The sequence below is a fragment of the Orbicella faveolata genome, unplaced genomic scaffold (genome assembly GCF_042242905.1).
Source record: "Orbicella faveolata isolate gen_17 unplaced genomic scaffold, um_ofav_v1 contig_14, whole genome shotgun sequence".
Classification (NCBI taxonomy): domain Eukaryota; kingdom Metazoa; phylum Cnidaria; class Anthozoa; order Scleractinia; family Merulinidae; genus Orbicella; species Orbicella faveolata.
The window spans coordinates 15,677,050-15,697,347 of record NW_028301541.1 but is presented as its reverse complement, the minus strand read 5'-3'; the positions used below and the strand labels follow the sequence as shown (position 1 = coordinate 15,697,347).

The window sequence follows — 20,298 nt, the reverse complement described above, 5'->3', positions numbered from 1 at the left end:
ACCTCCTGGTGAAATTTACGCGCGAATCTCTAAAAAACTCTTGTGTTTCGCAATGCGCTCAAGGAACCGAAGGCAGACAGATAATTTTTCTGTAGCTCGGTATTTCTTGAAGCTGGTCTGGCAAAATGGGGAAGACTAAAAAGGATACGAACGCTAGAGTGGCTGAGCGAAGGAAACAAACAAAAGACAGCGCGGAGAGCTACTGTGTGTGAGCAACTGTGCATGGATAACATTTCAAATGGTCTCAATGAGTCCGACGATTCGTCGATATCGGACTCATCAGAAGAGTCTCTGTCAGCATCCCTGTTATTGCTGTCAAGTTCCGAAATTTTTACAGAACCTTTCTTTTCTCTCACCACGAATATTTGCCCGCCTTATACGATAACTATAGCTTCATCCGCGTGGCGAACTTTCGCTTCTTCACTCATTGATGTATTTGCATTCGTTCTTCGCTGTTTTCGCTTTTTCGAACCGGTCCATGGTTTAAACGTGGTCTATGTTTACTTATAACTTAATAGAGACACGCCTAATATCAAAAATGCTGGGTAGTCAGAACAACAATGCTGATCAACTGAGTAGTCAATTCGTGACATCCATATAGGTAATTCCCGCGAAAATCGTCTCGGTTGATTGCATACGCGCCACAGGGCTGTCAATCAAGAGGTAAACTTTTACTTCCGGTGAAAACGTAAAACCGCCATTTCTCCGCCAATATTTAGCCTTTTTCAAAAATTTTTTTCAGAAATTAGAGATTATTCTTCGACCTCTATTTTGACCCAAAAATCCAAATTTGAAGAAAATTGCCGACCCGAAGGTATACTGTAACCTTAAAGGAATCACAGTAGTCAGCACCGATTGTAAGCTCAGTCAACATGCAATTTTTAGATGGAACTCAAAAATCGCTTAAGTGCTCCTTTGCTATATGCAAAAATTCGGTGAGGGTTTGGGCTTGGGATGAGATTGCGAAAAAAACTGAAGCTATTTGGGTCGGCTCCAAGAAAGAGTCAAACCCGATTATGTGCTCTTAAATCTTAAATGGGCGAATGGCAAGGTTAAGGCTTTAGGTTTTTGGTTCTGCACTGATTGTGAAAAAAGTAAGAAGAACAAATTATTACGAAGAGAAGGTTCATAAGGTAGAGGATATCTTGAATAATGGGAGAAACAAGAGATTGACCTTAATCGGTAAAATCGCAGTTATTATGGCACTAGCTGCATCACAACTTGTTTATGTTCTGTCATCAACAACGTCGTGCCCAAAATGGCTGAAAGAATTAAACAAACGATCGCCTTTTTTAAATTCCTTTGGGATAGCAAGGGCGACCAAATTAAGCCGATTCAAACGTTAGCAGATTACCAAGATGGAGGCCAAAAGATGCTAGACATAATATAATTTAATAAAGCCTTGAAAATCTCATGGATACTTAAGTATATTTCTAACGACTGCAAATCTAAATGGAAGTGCTTTTTTCAATTTTCATTATCTAAGACGGGCCGAAATTAGTTTTTCTTGGTTATTTGGTACTGAAGAGGCAGAGGGCCGACTTCTAATACATCCAGCAAATTTAATAACTTTCTTAAGTAAGAAGATAAATTCCTAGAAATAAACATAAAATGAATTACTACAAAATAACTGACCGAAGAGAGCAGAAAACTAAAAGGAAATACAAAACAGACGATGAACTAAAACGGCTTCCCAAATGCTGGAAAGGCGAGGTTCAGGGAACCAAAAAATGTTACAAGGGTAACGGACGATAAACTGACACGAATGAACATGGAAAGATAACACGAATATATACGGGACGAAATTTACGTACGAAACGAAACATAAAAGCGTGCAGAATTTGGGAAACGGCATTAACATGCAGAACAGAAAAACGCAAAGGAAAAAGAAATAGCCGCAACATGCAGGTGCCAAAAGATGTCCGAAAACTTGATATAAAGATGTTTTCATCCGAGAACCTACTGAGCTGTGGACGGACTTAAATTATAGGGATTCCCTTGTCTCTTCAGCTAATTTCAGTGCTGATCATATTTGGAGTAACTCGATTGCCAGAATTGCAGCCAAGGCTATCTTTTATAAATAATGGGCTAATGCATTGGGGATGAAAATTAACGATCTGATGACAAGTGATTTAAAATTAATAACTTACAGTTGTTTCAAAGATAAGTTATTTTTTTCCAGTTTCGTTCCTCGAATTCCATGGAGTAACTTCAGCCATTAGGAGTGCTATAACTACGGCTATTAGGATTGCTATGAGATCTTTGGAATTGACATTACCGGGTAAAAAATATCCAGAACTCTTCCAACAAACCAAGCTCCTGTACAGAACTCGTCCAACAAACCAAGTCAGTCAGCTTACAAAATCTCGTCGACAAAACGTGTACTCGTTCAGCAAAAAAAGAGCAAAAACAAAAGAAATGGAGAAGAGAACGTCAATTTATCTACTACCTTAGGATATGTACATTAAGTACGAAACTAAGGAACTTCCAGTTCGAATTTCTCCACAGGAAAATCGCTACAAAATTATTAAACTTTCAAGTACAATTAAACTTTCGGAATCAGATCTCTGTTGCTTTTGGCAAAGAGCACAAGAAACGTTGCTTTATCTTTTCTGGGAATGCCCGATCAAGGAAGCCTTTTGGAATAGTTTTAAACAATTTTTTCGTCTCGGCTGATTTACTACCAGCCTCACAAGTTTTAACCATATGCCAAAGTTTAGATCTCAAAGGAGAAAAAAGCGCCTCTTTATTAAATCATTGTTTACTACTTGTTAGATGTTACATCTGGTCCTCTTCGTACAAAAATGTTCGACCATCCTCGATAGAATACGCTCATCAGGTTAGATGCAATTTAATAACAGAAAAACACGTTTCATTTGTTACACGAACAAAAAACGTATTTTAACAGAAAGTTCACTAAAAAACTCCACTCATTATAACTCCCTTAACTCTCCTGTGAACTATTTTTTTTAACTATTTTTTTAAACTATTTTTCTTGAATAATATTAAGTTTCTCCTTTTCAAAAAATCAGCTTCAATTTAGTATTTCGTGGCCCTATATATTTCGCTTTCTTTCGGCCTTTTCTTCTTCTTCTTTTTTTTGTTGTTGTATATTTACTTTTGCCATTTCTTAGAATAATATAGTAGTGGCAGTAATAGTATTGCATCTGTTAGTTGTATTATTTTTAGTTTTCTCCTTATTTTTAGTATTACTGTTAGTTAGAATCAATTCTTGTTAAAGAAAATTATCTTACTATTTTAAATATTGTTGGTATTGTAAGCATTGCTAATTGTTATTGTAATTTGAAAGTAACGGTTCTGATGCAAGAAAGTTTAGTTTTGTACAATTGTAGATAAATTGCGATGTTTTACTTTACTAATTACTTTGAAGAGATATTAAAGCTGGCCACACTCTGTGCAAAGTAAACTTGTTTGTTTGTTTTAAATCAGAACCTTACGGTGTTCCACAAAATGTGTATGGACAGAACAGCAGCTCAACCAGCATCTTAGTCATTTGGGATAAAGTTCCAGCTGATCAACAGAATGGTATCATCACGGGTTACACCATTACTTACCAGTCACAGACAGAAAATGACAATGGAAATGTTCAAGTAAATACTTCTCATCGTCAAACGGAATTGACAAATCTAAAGGAGTTCGTCAACTACAATATCACAGTGTTTTCATCTACCGCCAAGGGAGATGGACCACCTAGTGACCCCATTGTTGTTAGAACAGATCAGGATAGTAAGTAATCTATCTTGATTTTCAAGATTTTTTTTGGTGGATGTCTAGGCAAAGATGTATCAACTGCATAAACATATACAGATCTGTCTGATATTGTAACTAATAACCTACACGATATCTTTCTGGTACACATTCCCTTTTTATGATTATTTATCATGGTAAATGCTCTCGATATACAAAAAAACTAGTGTTTAAAAGGCCAACGACAAGTAGAAAAAAAACTGAAAGGGGTGTCAGCATTTAAAAACAAGGGACTAAAGCTACATCGCATTCACTACTGAATAACTCAGCTTTTAACTTCTGTATCAGAACCTGATGGTGCTCCACAAAATGTAAGAGGAGTGAACAGCAGCTCAACAAGCATCTCCGTCATGTGGGAAGAAGTTCCAGCTAATCAACAGAATGGTATCATTACGGGTTACACAATTACTTACCACTCACAAACAGAAAATGACAATGGGAATGTTCTAGCTGGTCCTGATGATCGTCAAAGGGAATTGGCCAATCTAAAGGGGTGGGTCAACTACAATATCACAGTGTTTGCATCTACTGTCAAAGGAGATGGACCGGCCAGTGATCCTCCCACTGTTGTTAGAACAGACCAAGATAGTAAGTAGATTTCCTTATAAGTTTTCCTCTGACCGTTATGTGGGTGCTTACAGGTTTGTGCCATTTCAGTGAAAGACTAAGGAAATCTGGTCAGTAAAGGTGACTTGTGTAAGATTTGTTTTCAAGCTTCTGCCACTTAAGATGTGTGGCGGAAAAGAAACTCGGAAAAAGCTGTTATGAGGCTATGACAAGGATGAAAAGCAAAAATAATCAGGATTCTTTAGCATGCTACTGAGGCCCAACCCATCGGCTTCAATATAACTTTGTTTATAACTTGTATATTAGAACCTGATGGTGCTCCACAAAATGTACAAGGACAGAACAGCAGCTCAACCAGCATCTTAGTCGCGTGGGATGAGGTTCCAGCTGATCAACAGAATGGTATCATCATGGGTTACACCATTACCTACCACTCACAAACAGAGAATGACAATGGCGCTGTTCAAGTAAATGGCTCTGTTCGTCAAACGGAATTGACAAATCTAAAGGAGTACGTCAACTACAATATAACATTCTTTGCATCTACTGTGAAAGGAGAGGGACCAGCCAGTGTTCCTATTGTTGTTAGAACAGACCAGGATAGTAAGTATTTTTTTTCTAAGCATTATTTTTGGGTGTTTTTTTCAGTAATTTTATACTTCAATTTATTTCAAGAACTTCAATCGATAGAGGTGTCTTTTAAAAGCAAACATTTGTTTAGTTATAGGTAAAGAAGAAATCATGCTAAATTAATTGATACCAAAACAATCAGCACTGGAGGGTTTGTAACATATTTGAGGGATATCCCTCCGAGAAAAGAGATGATGCAATTTCATTTCCTATTCTTCCTATGTTTGTGAAGACCAATTGACGCAATAACGCGAACTCCAACTGGTCTGACCTGGCAGTAAAAATCATCTTCAAATTTCTTACGGTGTATAGATTTTACCCTGATACGTTCCATAACTAGCCTTTGGGAGTACACGGTACTTAAGCCCTGTCCCATTCGTTTGCAATGTAAATCTGTTTTTAACTTCTGCGTCAGAACCCAATGGTGCTCCACAAAATGTGAGAGGACAGAACATCAGCTCAACCATCATCTTAGTCATGTGGCATGAAGTTCCAGCTGATCAAAAGAATGGTAACATCACATTTTACACTATTACTTACCAGTCACAAACAGAAAATTGCAATGGGAATCTTCAAGTAAATGGCTCTGTTCGTCAAATGGAATTGACGAATCTAAAGGAGTACGTCAATTACAATATCACAGTGTTTGCGTCTACAGTCAAAGGAGATGGACCACTCAGTGACCCCATAGTTGTTAGGACAGATCAGGATAGTAAGTAATCTTTCTTGATTATCTAGCTTTTTTGGTGGATGTCGAGGCAAAGATGTATAAACTGCATAAACATATACAAATTCTATCTGATATTGTAGCTAATAACCTTCACGCTATCTTTCTGCTAAGTTTTCCCTTTTCATTATTATTAATCGTGGTAAATGCTGTCGATCTACAATAAAACTAGTGTTGAAAAGGCTAGCGACAAAAAGAAAAAATAAATAAAAAGGGTGTCAGCATTTTCTAACAGGGTAATGAGGCCACATCGCATTTCCTACTATATAACTTAGCTTTTAACTTCTGTATCAGAACCTGACGGTGCTCCTCAAAATGTGCGAGGACTGAACAGCAGCTCAACCAGCATCTTAGTCACGTGGGATAAAGTTTCAGCTGATCAACAGAATGGTATCATCACGGGTTACACCATTACTTACCACTCACAAACAGAGAATGACAATGGAACTGTTCAAGTAAATGGCTCTGTTCATCAAACGAAATTGACAAATCTAAAGGAGCACGTCAACTACAATATCACAGTGTTTGCATCTACTGTGAAAGGAGAGGGACCAGCCAGTGTTCCTATTGTTGTTAAAACAGACCAGGATGGTAAGTAATTTTTCTAAGCATTATTTTTGAGTGGCTGCTTCAGTAATTTTTATACTTCGATTTATTTCGAGACCTTCAATCGATAGAGGTGTCCTTGGAAAACAAACATTTGTGTGTTTAGAGCTGAAAAAGGCATCATGCTAAGTTAATTGATACCAAAATACTCAACACTTGAGGACCGTGACATATTTGAGGGATATCTCTCTGAGGAAAGAGGTGATGCAATTTCATTTCCTCTTCTTCCTATGTTTGTTAAGACCACTTGACACAATAACGCGAACTCCAGTGATTTCCCTCTCAGGTACAACTGGTCTGACCTGGCAGTGAAAATCATCTTCAAATTTCTTACGGTATATAGATTTTACCCTGATACGTTCTATAACTAGCCTCTGGGAGTAAAAGGTACTAAGGCCATATCTTATTCGTTGCAATGTAAATCTGTTTTTAACCTCTGCGTCAGAACCTAATGGTGCTCCACAAAACGTGAGAGGACATAACAGCAGCTCAACCAGCATCAGAGTCACCTGGGATAGAGTTTCAGCTGATCAACGGAATGGTATCATCAAGGGTTACATGGTTACTTACCAGTCGCAAACAGAGTATGACAATGGGAATGTTCACGTAAATGGCTCTGTTCGTGTAATGGCATTGACGGTTCTAAAGGAGTATGTCAACTACAATATCACAGTTTTTGCATTTACTGTCAAAGGAGATGGACCAGCCAGTGACCCCATTGTTGTGAGAACAGACCAGGATAGTATGTAATTTTTCTTATCATTATTTGTTTTAGTCATTATTGTGTAGTTATAGGTGAAGAAGGCATGATGCCAAATTAACTGATCCCAAAATATGTAGCACTTAAGGGGCCAAAAGGGATTTTATGGGAATCTTTCCGAGAAGAGGGATAATGCAATTTCATTTCCTGTTCTTCACGCATGTTTGTGAAAGCGAGTCAATGGGCTTGATTGACCTTCAGTAAATTCCCTCTAAGTAACAACTGGTCTGATCTGGCGGTAAAAATCATCTCCAAACTTCTAACAATATATAGATTTTACCCACATACGTTCCTTAAGTAGTCCCTGGTAGCACAAGGTAATAAGGCCCTATCCCGTTCGTTGCAATATAACTCTGTTTTCAACTTCTGCGTCAGAACCTGATGGTGCTCCACAAAATGTTAGAGGACAGAACAGCAGCTCAACAAGCATCTTAGTCATGTGGGATGAAGTTCCAGCTGATCAACAGAATGGTATCATCACGGGTTACACAGTTACTTACTACTCACAAACAGAAAATGACAATGGGAATGTTCTAGCTGGTCCTGATGATCGTCAAAAGGAATTGGTAAATCTAAAGGAGTGGGTCAACTACAATATCACAGTGTTTGCATCTACTGTCAAAGGAGATGGACCAGCCAGTGATCCTCCGATTGTTGTTAGAACAGGTCAAGATAGTAAGTAGATTTCCTTATAAGTTTCCCTTTGATTGTGATGGTGGATGCTTACAGATTTATGGCATTTCATTTAAAGACTCAGGGAATCTGGTCAATAAAGTTGGGTTACGAAAGTTTTTCAAGGTCCTGCCGCTTAATATTTATTGCATTCAAATTTGAAGAAACACGGGAAAGAAACTGTGAAAAAGCTGTTGTAAGGCTATGACAAGCCTGAGAAAAAAAAATACTCAGGCTTCTCTAGCTATTTGCTGAGACCCAACCCGTTGGCTTCAATATAACTTTGTTTATAACTTGTATATTAGAACCTGATGGTGCTCCACAAAATGTACAAGGACAGAACAGCAGCTCAACCAGCATCCTAGTCATGTGGAATGGAGTTCCAGCTAATCAACAGAGTGGTATCATCACGGGTTACACCATTACTCACCACTCACAAACAGAGAATGACAATGGAACTGTTCAAGTAAATGGCTCTGTTCGCCAAACGGAATTGAAAAATCTAAAGGAGTACGTTAACTACAATATCACAGTGTTTGCATCTACTGTGAAGGGAGATGGCCCAGCCAGTGTTCCTATTGTTGTTAGAACCGACCAGGATAGTAAGTAATTTTTCTAAGCATTATTTTTGAGTGGTTGTTTCAGTAATTTCATACTCCAATTTATTTCAAGAACTTAAATCGATAGAGGGTTCTTTTGAAAGCAAACATTTGTGGAGTTATAGCTAAAGTAGGCATCATGCTAAGTTAATTGATACCAAAATACTCAGCACTTGAGGGGTGTATGAGAATCGAGGGAAATCTCTGTGAGGAAAGAGATGATGCAATTTCGAATTCATTTTCTATTCTTTCTATGTTTGTTAAGACCAATTGCTACGATAACGCGAACTCCAGTGATTTCCCTCTCAAGAACAACTGGTCTGACCTAGCAGTGAAAATCATCTTTACATTTCTTACAGTATATAGATATTACCCAAATACGTTCCATAAATAGTCTCTGGGAGTACAAGGAACTAGGGCCCTACACCATTCGTTTGCCATGTAAATCTGTTTTTAACCTCTGCGTCAGAACCTGATGGTGCTCCACAAAATGTTAGAGGACAGAACAGCAGCTCAACAAGCATCTTAGTTATGTGGGATAAAGTTCCAGCTGATCAACAGAATGGTATCATCATGGGTTACACAGTTACTTACTACTCACAAACAGAAAATGACAGTGGGAATGTTCTAGCTGGTCCTGATGATCGTCTAAAGGAATTGGTGAATCTAAAGGAGTGGGTCAACTACAATATCACAGTGTTTGCATCTACTGTCAAAGGAGATGGACCAGCCAGTGATCCTCCGATTGTTGTTAGAACAGGTCAAGATAGTAAGTAGATTTCCTTATAAGTTTCCCTTTGATCGTCATGGTGGATGCTTACAGATTTATGGCATTTCATTTAAAGACTCAGGGAACCTGGTCAGTAAAGTTGAGTTGCGAAAGATTTGTTTTTTGGGTCCTGCCGCTTAAGATTTATTGCATTCAAATTTGAAGAAACACGGAAAAGAAACTGTGAAAAAGCTGTTGTAAGGCTATGACAAGCCTGAGAAAAAAAAATACTCAGGCTTCTCTAGCTATTTGCTGAGACCCAACCCGTTGGCTTCAATATAACTTTGTTTATAACTTGTATATTAGAACCTGATGGTGCTCCACAAAATGTACAAGGACAGAACAGCAGCTCAACCAGCATCCTAGTCATGTGGAATGGAGTTCCAGCTAATCAACAGAGTGGTATCATCACGGGTTACACCATTACTCACCACTCACAAACAGAGAATGACAATGGAACTGTTCAAGTAAATGGCTCTGTTCGCCAAACGGAATTGAAAAATCTAAAGGAGTACGTTAACTACAATATCACAGTGTTTGCATCTACTGTGAAGGGAGATGGCCCAGCCAGTGTTCCTATTGTTGTTAGAACCGACCAGGATAGTAAGTAATTTTTCTAAGCATTATTTTTGAGTGGTTGTTTCAGTAATTTCATACTCCAATTTATTTCAAGAACTTAAATCGATAGAGGGTTCTTTTGAAAGCAAACATTTGTGGAGTTATAGCTAAAGTAGGCATCATGCTAAGTTAATTGATACCAAAATACTCAGCACTTGAGGGGTGTATGAGAATCGAGGGAAATCTCTGTGAGGAAAGAGATGATGCAATTTCGAATTCATTTTCTATTCTTTCTATGTTTGTTAAGACCAATTGCTACGATAACGCGAACTCCAGTGATTTCCCTCTCAAGAACAACTGGTCTGACCTGGCAGTGAAAATCATCTTTACATTTCTTACAGTATATAGATATTACCCAAATACGTTCCATAAATAGTCTCTGGGAGTACAAGGAACTAGGGCCCTACACCATTCGTTTGCCATGTAAATCTGTTTTTAACCTCTGCGTCAGAACCTGATGGTGCTCCACAAAATGTTAGAGGACAGAACAGCAGCTCAACAAGCATCTTAGTTATGTGGGATAAAGTTCCAGCTGATCAACAGAATGGTATCATCATGGGTTACACAGTTACTTACTACTCACAAACAGAAAATGACAGTGGGAATGTTCTAGCTGGTCCTGATGATCGTCTAAAGGAATTGGTGAATCTAAAGGAGTGGGTCAACTACAATATCACAGTGTTTGCATCTACTGTCAAAGGAGATGGACCAGCCAGTGATCCTCCGATTGTTGTTAGAACAGGTCAAGATAGTAAGTAGATTTCCTTATAAGTTTCCCTTTGATTGTGATGGTGGATGCTTACAGATTTATGGCATTTCATTTAAAGACTCAGGGAACCTGGTCAGTAAAGTTGAGTTGCGAAAGATTTGTTTTTTGGGTCCTGCCGCTTAAGATTTATTGCATTCAAATTTGAAGAAACACGGAAAAGAAACTGTGAAAAAGCTGTTGTGAGGCTATGACAAGCCTGAGAAAAAAAATACTCAGGCTTTTTTAGCTATTTGCTGAGGCCCAACCCGTTGGCTTCAATATAACTTTGTTTATAACTTGTATATTAGAACCTGATGGTGCTCCACAAAATGTACAAGGACAGAACAGCAGCTCAACCAGCATCTTAGTCACGTGGAATGGAGTTCCAGCTAATCAACAGAGTGGTATCATCACGGGTTACACAATTACTTACCATTCACAAACAGAGAATGACAATGGAAATGTTCAAGTAAATGACTCTGTTCGCCAAACGGAATTGAAAAATCTAAAGGAGTACGTTAACTACAATATCACAGTGTTTGCATCTACTGTGAAGGGAGATGGCCCAACCAGTGTTCCTATCGTTGTTAGAACCGACCAGGATAGTAAGTAATTTTTCTAAGCATTATTTTTGATTGGTTGTCTCAGTAATTTCATACTTCAATTTATTTCAAAAACTTCAATCGATAGAGGTGTCTTTTGAAAGCAAACATTTGTGGAGTTATAGCTAAAGAAGGCATCATGCTAAGTTAATTGATACCAAAATACTCAGCACTTGAGGGGTGTATGAGAATAGAGGGAAATCTCTGTGAGGAAAGAAATGATGCAATTTCGAATCATTTTCTATTCTTTCTATGTTTGTTAAGACCAATTCCTGCGATAACGCGAACTCCAGTTATTTCCCTCTCAAGAACAACTGGTCTGACCTAGCAGTGAAAATCATCTTTACATTTCTTACAGTATATAGATTTTACCCAAATACGTTCCATAACTAGTCTCTCGGAGTACAAGGAACTAGAGCCCTATCCCATTTGTTTGCAATGTAAATCTGTTTTTAACCTCTGCGTCAGAACCTGATGGTGCTCCACAAAATGTAAGAGGACAGAACAGCAGCTCAACAAGCATCTTAGTTATGTGGGATGAAGTTCCAGCTGATCAACAGAATGGTATCATTACGGGTTACATGATTACTTACCAGTCACAAGCAGAGAATGACAATGGAAGTATTCCAGCTGGTCCTGATGATCGTCAAAAGGAATTGACCGGTCTAAAGGAGTACGTCAACTACAATATCATAGTGTTTGCTTCTACTGTCAAAGGAGATGGACCTGCTAGTGTTCCTTTCATTGTTGTTAAAACAGACCAGGATAGTAAGTTAATTTCCTTTTTAAGTTTCCCTTTGATGTATGCCATTTTATTAAAAGATTCAGGGAATCTGGTCAATAGAAGTCAGTTGCGAAATGTTTTGTTTTTAAGCTAGGCTTTTTGAGATGTATTGCATTCGACTTTAAAAAAAAATTTCAAGGAGCACAGAAAAAGCCGTTGGAAAGTTATCGCAAATCTAAAAAAGGAAAAAAAATCCTGAGGATTGTTTAGCAAGTTACGCCCCATCCCATTCGTTGCATTATAACTCTGTTTTTAACTTCTATATCAGGTCCTGATGGTGCTCCACAAAATGTACAAGGACAGAACAGCAGCTCAACCAGCATTTTAGTCATTTGGGATGAAGTTCCAGCTAATGAACAAAATGGTATCATCACGGGTTACACCATTACTTACCACTCACAAACAGAGAATGACAATGGAACTGTTCAAGTAAATGGCTCTGTTCGCCAAACGGAATTGACAAATCTAAAGGAGTACGTTAACTACAATATCGCAGTGTTTGCATCTACTGTCAAAGGAGCTGGACCACGCAGTGATCCTGTTATTTTTGTTCGAACCGATCAAGATAGTAAGTACGTTTTTAATACTTTATGCCTTTGAGTTTTGAGACAGTTTCTTACTGATTTGTTCTACTCGGGAATTCTCTCATCAGCCGAGGCTTTAAAAGTTTGTCTTGTTTTGGACTCCAGCGGCGAAAGATGTGAAAGTATTTTAAAGCTCTCACGATATAACTGGAAAACTACTCGTTGTTCAATGATCAATGCATTTTCCAGTTGTTTTAGCCTCAAGCTTTGCTAGAGGGCTTTGTTCGAAAGAAAGCTAATGTCAGTTTTGACCTGAACGATATTCCTAAGGAGGTGTCGTGACGCATTTAATCCCAATTTCTACATTGCACTCTTGGTAGAGAAAGTTAGCTAATTGCGCTCTAGGTTGGTTGTTTTATAAATTAAAGAAAGAAAGCGTGGTTCGCATGGCTTGGAAGCGCGCTATTTGTAAAAGTTCTTTGTTGCTTGCTAAACTCTAGCCCGGGCCAGTATACAGCAATATCGCTGAGTTATCAGTCGTCTTGAAATGACTGAATGATAAATGTCTTGTTTTAGCGTAAAATAACGTGGAATTTATCGAAACACAACAGTAGTCTTCGCTGTCTTGGTTAATTTGAATCCCGAAACAAGCCAAGAAAGCAACAATATTCATTCAATTATATTCAAAACGAAAAATTCCCAAAAGTTAAGTAACATGCCAAATAATGCATTGAATTTGCTGTCTGCCACCGAGAGCTCAACTTGATCTATTAATTACTTCCTGGAATTAATTTCACGTTTTCTTGCCTCTCGAGGACAATAGCATCACAGGACTGCTATAAAAAAGATAATTGCAAACTATACACGAACTTGTGTAAACATGTCCAAATCAATTTACTCAAAAGAAGTATTTTATTATCTTGATTCACGTCAGAACCTACAGCTGCGCCAGTCAATGTGATAGGGTATAAAAGCAGCTCAACCAGCATTTTTGTTCAGTGGAATGAAGTTCCAGTTGCTGATCAGAATGGTGTCATCTTGACTTACACTATCACCTTTCAGTCACTAACAACGAAGCACAATGGTAGTGTCACAGTCAACTATCCAGAACTCCAAAAGAATGTGACACATTTACAAGATTATATAAACTACAGTGTGCGTGTGTATGCATCTACTGAGAAGGGAAATGGACCAGCCAGTGAACCTATTGTTGTCATCACCGATCAGGAAGGCGAGTGATCTGTCTTTCCTTACTGTGAATTAGGGTGTGTTTCTTTCGGAAATCCAGGGAGCTTAAAGCGAGGAATTTTTTTAATTGACGAAGCGCTTTCTGCTCAAGATGTATCCTAGTATAGTTTGAACCTCTTTCTTTGTTCGTCAATACACTTGAAGCAAAGGGCTTACGCTTTTCAACGCTTTTTTATCCTAGGTTCCGTGTTTCACGTCTTTTTCACTTAGACCAAATCTGCCGTAGCTCTTGGCCTTTTGATGTACTCTAAGTATTGTTAAGATTTTCTTCCTTCTCCCCCCCCCCCCCCCCCCCCCCTTCTGGGCTTCAGAACAATGATTATCCGGTTATCTGGTCTCAGGGCACCATCAAAACGTTATCAGTTAACTTTCGTTTTTCCTCTCCGATTTTGTTCAAGAGAAAGTGTCCCGTTGCCATGTTAAATTGTCATATTTCACCAAGTATTGAAATACATTGGATACAAAGATTCTACAAGGAACATTGAAAAAGCTTTCTGGGGGGAAAAACAAGACTACATGGATGGTAGTGGAATATAGTTCAGCATTTCATCTTGTGATAGCTTGTATAAAAATAAATAAATAAAAATTTCCATTCTGGCAAAATTTGAAATTAACGGATTACCTGCTTTTCTGTTCAGCTGATGTTTTTTTCTTTCCCTACTTCTGATGTATTTCTATTACAAGATGATAAAGCAAGTTAATAGCCGGCTTCCGGCCACACATGAACGTAATACAATTAAAACACAATATACTTTGTCTCTTTAAATATAACTCAGAATGAAAAAATGAGAGCACTGTTCTACTGTCAAGGAATATTCTTAAAAAGATATAAAATAGTAACCTTACTGACCTTCGTGAATCTAACCCAAGGTCCTAGATGTCTTATTTGTGTCATCGCATTTTTTTTTTTTTTTTTTTTTTTTTTGACTTTTTTGCCGACGTACTGCGCAGGCTATCAAATGACTAATGACTTAACAAGTTCGTTTACTTCTGTTTTCAGAACAACCCACCATCACTGTACAACCACAAGCTCACGAAAAAACTGAGGGAGACACGGTTGCTTTATCTTGTAAGGCTGATGGTAATCCAGGACCGACAATATCATGGACTGTAAATGGGTCCCCAATAGGTGCAAGAGACAATTCCAGGTTCAGTTTTTCAGAAAACAAACAGCAGTTGACAATAAGGAATGTGGAAAGAACAGACAGCGGAGTCTACAGATGTGTGGCGAGCAACAAATTTGGAAATGCTACATCCGATGCTGCTTCACTGGATATTCAATGTAATGAAATATGTGATGTTGATTTAGTTACCAACTGGGACGAAAGCTCTAACTCTCCTTACAGTACAAAGCATTTTATCGTGCATTTTACTCACCGTATTTGTTTGGTTGGCTGTGATCATATAGTTCAATTATATCGTTGGCATCGAATTATCTTGTCACATCACTATGGACAATTGGATTGCTACACTAAGAAGTGGCGTCATTTCAACATATAACATAGCGTGATGATAGCATTAGGCAGTGAGAAAGTAAACGCTTATTATACACATCTAATTTTTTGGCTCCAGTGGACAGCACAAACCAATAATGTTTAGTTATTACCTGTATATTCTTACGTGTTTACCCACTAGCTGAAATCTAAGCTTCTTCTAAGTTTTTACATTCGGATTACAAAAAGAAATATCCGAGAGTCCTTTTAAATCGAACAATGGCTTCAAGCATTAGAACTAGTTAGCGACCACTCCAGAACTCGATATCGGTGGATCAAATAAGATATTGCTAAGCTGGCACCTCTCTTTTAAACAGAAAAAAAGAAAACAACAACAACAGGAAACATTAACAGCAACAATCTTCCATCATAAGCAGGCGAATATTAACGTTAAAGCCCAATGTTTCGGCGTCATCGTGACACCACTCTCTAGGCAAAGTAAATAAATAATGCGAAGATTTGATTTATATACAGTCTCTATGAATAAACATAATAACAAAGGATCACAGGTTCTTCAAGTGCATACCTTTGCGAGAATCGACTCCGTTTGCACGTTTAGGGATGGTTTAAGTATATTTACAAAAAGCATCGATCTCTTTAACTATAGGCAATCAAATTTGTTAGGACATTTAGTAAGCACGTGAAATTGTTCTTAACCATCTCTAGGTAGGTTTATTGTTCTTAAACCATCCCTAAACGTGCAAACGGACTCGATTCACGCAAAGGTATTCACTCGAAGAACTTGTGATTCTTTGTAATTATGCTAATTTATATAGACTGTATAGAAATCAAATCTTCGCATTATTTATTCACTTTTCCTTGAGAATGGTGTCACGATGACGCCGAAACGTCGGCTTCTAACCTTAAAATTCGCCTGCTTATGTTTTAAGAAATCGTTATTGATTAATCTTCCATCACTATGTTTTCTTAACCTTTTTTTTTTAATTTTTATAATGTATCTTTAATAATAAATAATAATAATAACTTTATTTAACTTTATTTATTTTTAGTTGCACCTGAGATCTCCAAACATCCAAAGGATACTCGTGCAGCGGAAGGACAAGATGTTGTTTTTCATTGTTTGGTAGAAGGAAACCCAAAGCCGAGTGTTAGATGGACAAAAAATGAAGAAGAATTGAATTTAGCAGCAAATCCACGACTAAGCTCAGCTATAATAAACGACACACATAATTTGACAATAACTGATGTTCATCTATCAGACGCTGCTCAATACAGATGTCTAGCTAATAACAGTGTCGGTCAAACTACATCGTCTGCCGCGACGCTTATAGTGGAAGAATATTGTAAGTATTAATGCCAATTCACCAATCAATCAAAAACCGCGGCAATGGATTTTCATCTTTTTCGACTTTAGTAGGAAAGGGAATGTGTGAATTTTCCAATGCAAGCAAGTTGCAAGCAAGTTTGCTGGGCTGAAATTACCAGCTCATGCTTTCGGAGCGAAGGGTACAGTACCTTACGGAACTTTACGACTCGAGATGTGCCTTAACGAATTCTAATTCACAAGCCGGATTTCTGGTGCATAGAACCAAATCTTAAGCAAAAACACGGCAACCCAGATTTTTAACGGAAAAATTAGGACCGTGTCTTAATTTACCTAAGTTCACAACTCATATTACCAGTTTAACATATGAATTGTGTGCTACAGAAACTCGTAACTTGGATGTTTCAGTATAAGCTGAAATCTGAGTTGCTCCTTATTTGAATTCACGACATGCATTTCCACTGTTCAAGAAGTGCTTTGTGGAAATGCACAGGTCGAACTTTCAAAGTGTGAGTTATAAGAACTTGCAAATCAGAGTTTTTACTTCAAAAATTCAGATTTGCAGGTATATCACTAAAATTCACAACTCGTATTTTTACTCTTAAGTGTAAAAAATCGGAGTTGCGTTATTCGAAACAAAGCACAACATAATTTTATTGCAAAATTATAGCTGTGTTGCATTGTATTTGTTACAAATATGCATTACTTGGATTTTGGGATGAACTTCAAATCCTTGAGGTGCTTTATCGAAATTTACAAGTCCGATTTCCATGGCAAAAATCCGAATTGTGAATTCATTTCAGCAATGTGAGACCCATGCCAATTTTTGCTTAGAACATTAGATTTGTGCTTTATTGAAATTTCCATCAGTAATTTTGATTTAAAATTGCTAGTTTAAAGTTTTGTGAGTTGTTTTTTCAACCAGGCCCAGGATTCGGCTGGAATGCTTCTTTTTTGATAAGATGGTAAGGAAACGGTATCTGGTAATTTTGTAATTGTTTCTATTATACAAGACATATATTTGCATTTTAGATCTGAATTTATGATATACAATCTAAGTAACATGAAATTTGTAACGTATTGAGCAAAATTATTTAATTACATAATCTTTGTATCTTAGGATGCTAATACATATTTGATTTTGTAATCATTTTTTTTTTTCTTTTTTTTGTTTTTTTTTTTGAGAGAGGGAAGCCAGATTATACCAGAAAAAAAGACATGGATGACCGGTTATAATCATCTGGATTATCTTTCATGGATTCGTCAAGGTTTTACGGCTTTGTAAATATCGGTGCCACCAAAATCCTCCTAACGTACTAATAACTGATCAAATGTATACCTCCCAACCATATTTACAAGAACTTTCAACGACAACTCTCCTGAACGACTAGTAACTGTGTTGTAGGGTGCAAAGCCGTCAATGGTGTCTCTGTACAGTTTGAACCGATTTTATGTACCTTTTACAGCGCTATCAAATTGTGTCTTGATTTTTTTCCGCATTCTCCAAAAAATGAAACAAAAGGGAACAAGGAGAGGGAGAATACGGAATTCGCATGACGTGTATTGCAATTACCAGGTTTTACTTGAGAAAACTGGAAACGAAAAAAAAAAAAAAACGGGATAGTAACTACGTGATCAACAACGTAAAATCATCCTTTTGTAAAAATATCCTTTAAAACAAAGTTTTCATTCACAGAGAAAGCGTAACTTTATCACAGAAAGTAATATTTTTAGTGTTAGTATAATATTTTTCATGTACTATATTGAACACAAGAGACCGTGTTTTACCAAATTTCCAATCACCAAGGAGAGAGTTGAAAATACGGCGTGCAGTGGAGTATTTTTGACGAATTAACCTTGAGGTGTTTGAAAATATGGCAAAAACGCTGTCTTGAGTGTTTAAGATATCATCTCAATCGAAACTTAAACTCTGGGAAAACAGAAAGATCGATGCTCTGCTATGTAAAACCCTATGCTAACTATAGAGCACATATCGAAACACTGTAACGATCATAATTTCCTTTGTTTAAACTTGATGAATTTTTAATAACTTTGTACGGAAGTAGCCGTCTGTCCACACTGCAGCAGTCATGCATAGACAAAGGATTTGTATTCAAACTTAAAGATTTGCCATATTCCTGAAAAAAAAACCTTAAGTCAGCGATTAAAGAACGCGTATGCATGTGGAAAATGACTCGTCTCAAGTCCTTTTGAGCTGTAAACTGCTTTCACCCTCAGTGCTTGTATTAACAGAGAATAATCGTTCTGTAACTACGCTGAACAGCTTCAGTTGAGTTACCTACTGCACTTTGGCAAAAATCTGAAATAAATTCTAAGGCATATACAGCAGCGAGAACTCGGTCCAGAAACGGTTCTTCTTTTTCCTACGCAATGATTGAAAAAAAAAAAAAAAACCCACAAACTACCGCAATGGTATACTAGCTTAAACGCAAAACCTAAACTTGACCTAAATTTTCAAAGGAAATTGAAATACACACTCCACGTGGAAGCGAAGCAACTTGCAAACCATGCAAACGCTGACACTTAATATTTTTCTTTCATGTTTTTATCTTAAGTGCGGAATTTAAGGCGATGTTTAAAAGCAAACGTATTTGACTCGCAGTCGTTATCTGATAAGCATCTCCGCTTCGGGACTTCGCTTCTAAATTAAATATTTTGTGTTTACCTCGATGTTTTTATTGTATCATGCTAAGCCCTCTTTTGTGGGTGTGTAAATTCCTAAATTTCCTATGCAATGATTGGAAAAAAAAACATAAACTACCGCAATTGTATACTTACAGCCAAAACCTAAACCCGACCTAAATTTTCAGGCGAAATTGAAATACAAACGCCACGTGGAAGCGAAACAATTTGCAAACCATTAAAACGCTGACACTTAATATTTTTTATTAAAAACAGCTAACGGTTTGGTGGATGGCTTTCTTAATTCTTGTAAACGGCAGAAGAGTTTATTCATGTATTATTGTATTTAACTGTTACCCGCTGACTGGAAAGTGTCTGTGTGGTAAAATCGTTGCAGAAAAAAAAAGAAGTACCACGTTTTCTAATTTTTGTAGCCGTCAGAAATAATCACATTCGTCGAAATTAAATAAACTTTTTCAAACTGTGGTGTTGAGTGATTTCATTTTAAGACGTTCCAAGTATTGAGGCATGTCTTCCATCTAGGCTCACTAAACACGTCCTTGACTTTATGCGTGACGTAACAACATTATTGTGGAAATGTGAAAGACATTTGCACACAAATCTGTCAGACAGTTATCAATGAGCGGAAGATGATTGATAGAATCATCTGATCGACGGAATTGAGAACCTAATCCACGCTTGAGGGAAGAAGGCTGCCCATCCAGTTCCTAGGATGGATTTCAAAACATTTTTTTCATTCTTCTTCTTTGTACCTCTCGCTCAGGCAGGTTAGTTGTTTTATCCAGTTTCACGGCGAATGCGCAACATCATTGTAAGGCGTTTTGGTAATGTCAAATTTACATCGATTATGTACTTGCGTGAACGAAAGTATTTCTGACGGATTATACATTGGCTCGTTACTTTTTATGACTTTTTATGAAAGCTTTATTAGTGTCGGTGACCTTCCGGGTCCGCCAGTATAGTGTATAATATAAAGGATCAGAAGTCCACGAAGAGGACATGTGGTTACTGGACAGTATAAATAACCACAGTGGTGCAAAAAGGAGTTACGGAGTTTTGGTTTTATTGCAAAGTATTGCTTTAAAATTTGAGTGGTCGAAATATATGTTTTCTACATCAGAATGCGCAACATTAGGGACTTTGATATACGAGGACGGGAAGACTTCGACGGGCGTGGCAGTGGACGCGGGAACCTGTCGCTATCTCGTCGTATTGCCAAAGACAAAATGCCTAA

General features: G+C 37.5%; 1 protein-coding gene and 1 pseudogene across 2 annotated transcripts in view; both read left to right on the top strand.

The window, feature by feature from the left end:
- Nucleotides 1–20,106, top strand: part of LOC110046813 (usherin-like) — a 260,713-nt pseudogene extending 240,607 nt beyond the window's left edge. Inside the window, exons 18-34 of the transcript XR_016206580.1 lie at nt 3,451–3,747; nt 4,057–4,356; nt 4,642–4,938; nt 5,381–5,677; nt 5,987–6,283; nt 6,744–7,040; nt 7,434–7,733; nt 8,036–8,332; nt 8,799–9,098; nt 9,405–9,701; nt 10,168–10,467; nt 10,773–11,069; nt 11,535–11,834; nt 12,119–12,418; nt 13,309–13,605; nt 14,623–14,904; nt 16,126–20,106. The product of XR_016206580.1 is annotated as an usherin-like (transcript). The remainder of the gene's footprint in view (nt 1–3,450; nt 3,748–4,056; nt 4,357–4,641; nt 4,939–5,380; nt 5,678–5,986; nt 6,284–6,743; nt 7,041–7,433; nt 7,734–8,035; nt 8,333–8,798; nt 9,099–9,404; nt 9,702–10,167; nt 10,468–10,772; nt 11,070–11,534; nt 11,835–12,118; nt 12,419–13,308; nt 13,606–14,622; nt 14,905–16,125) is intronic.
- Nucleotides 1–20,298, top strand: part of LOC110046797 (uncharacterized) — a 233,244-nt gene that overhangs the window by 83,312 nt on the left and 129,634 nt on the right. The window lies entirely within an intron of this gene.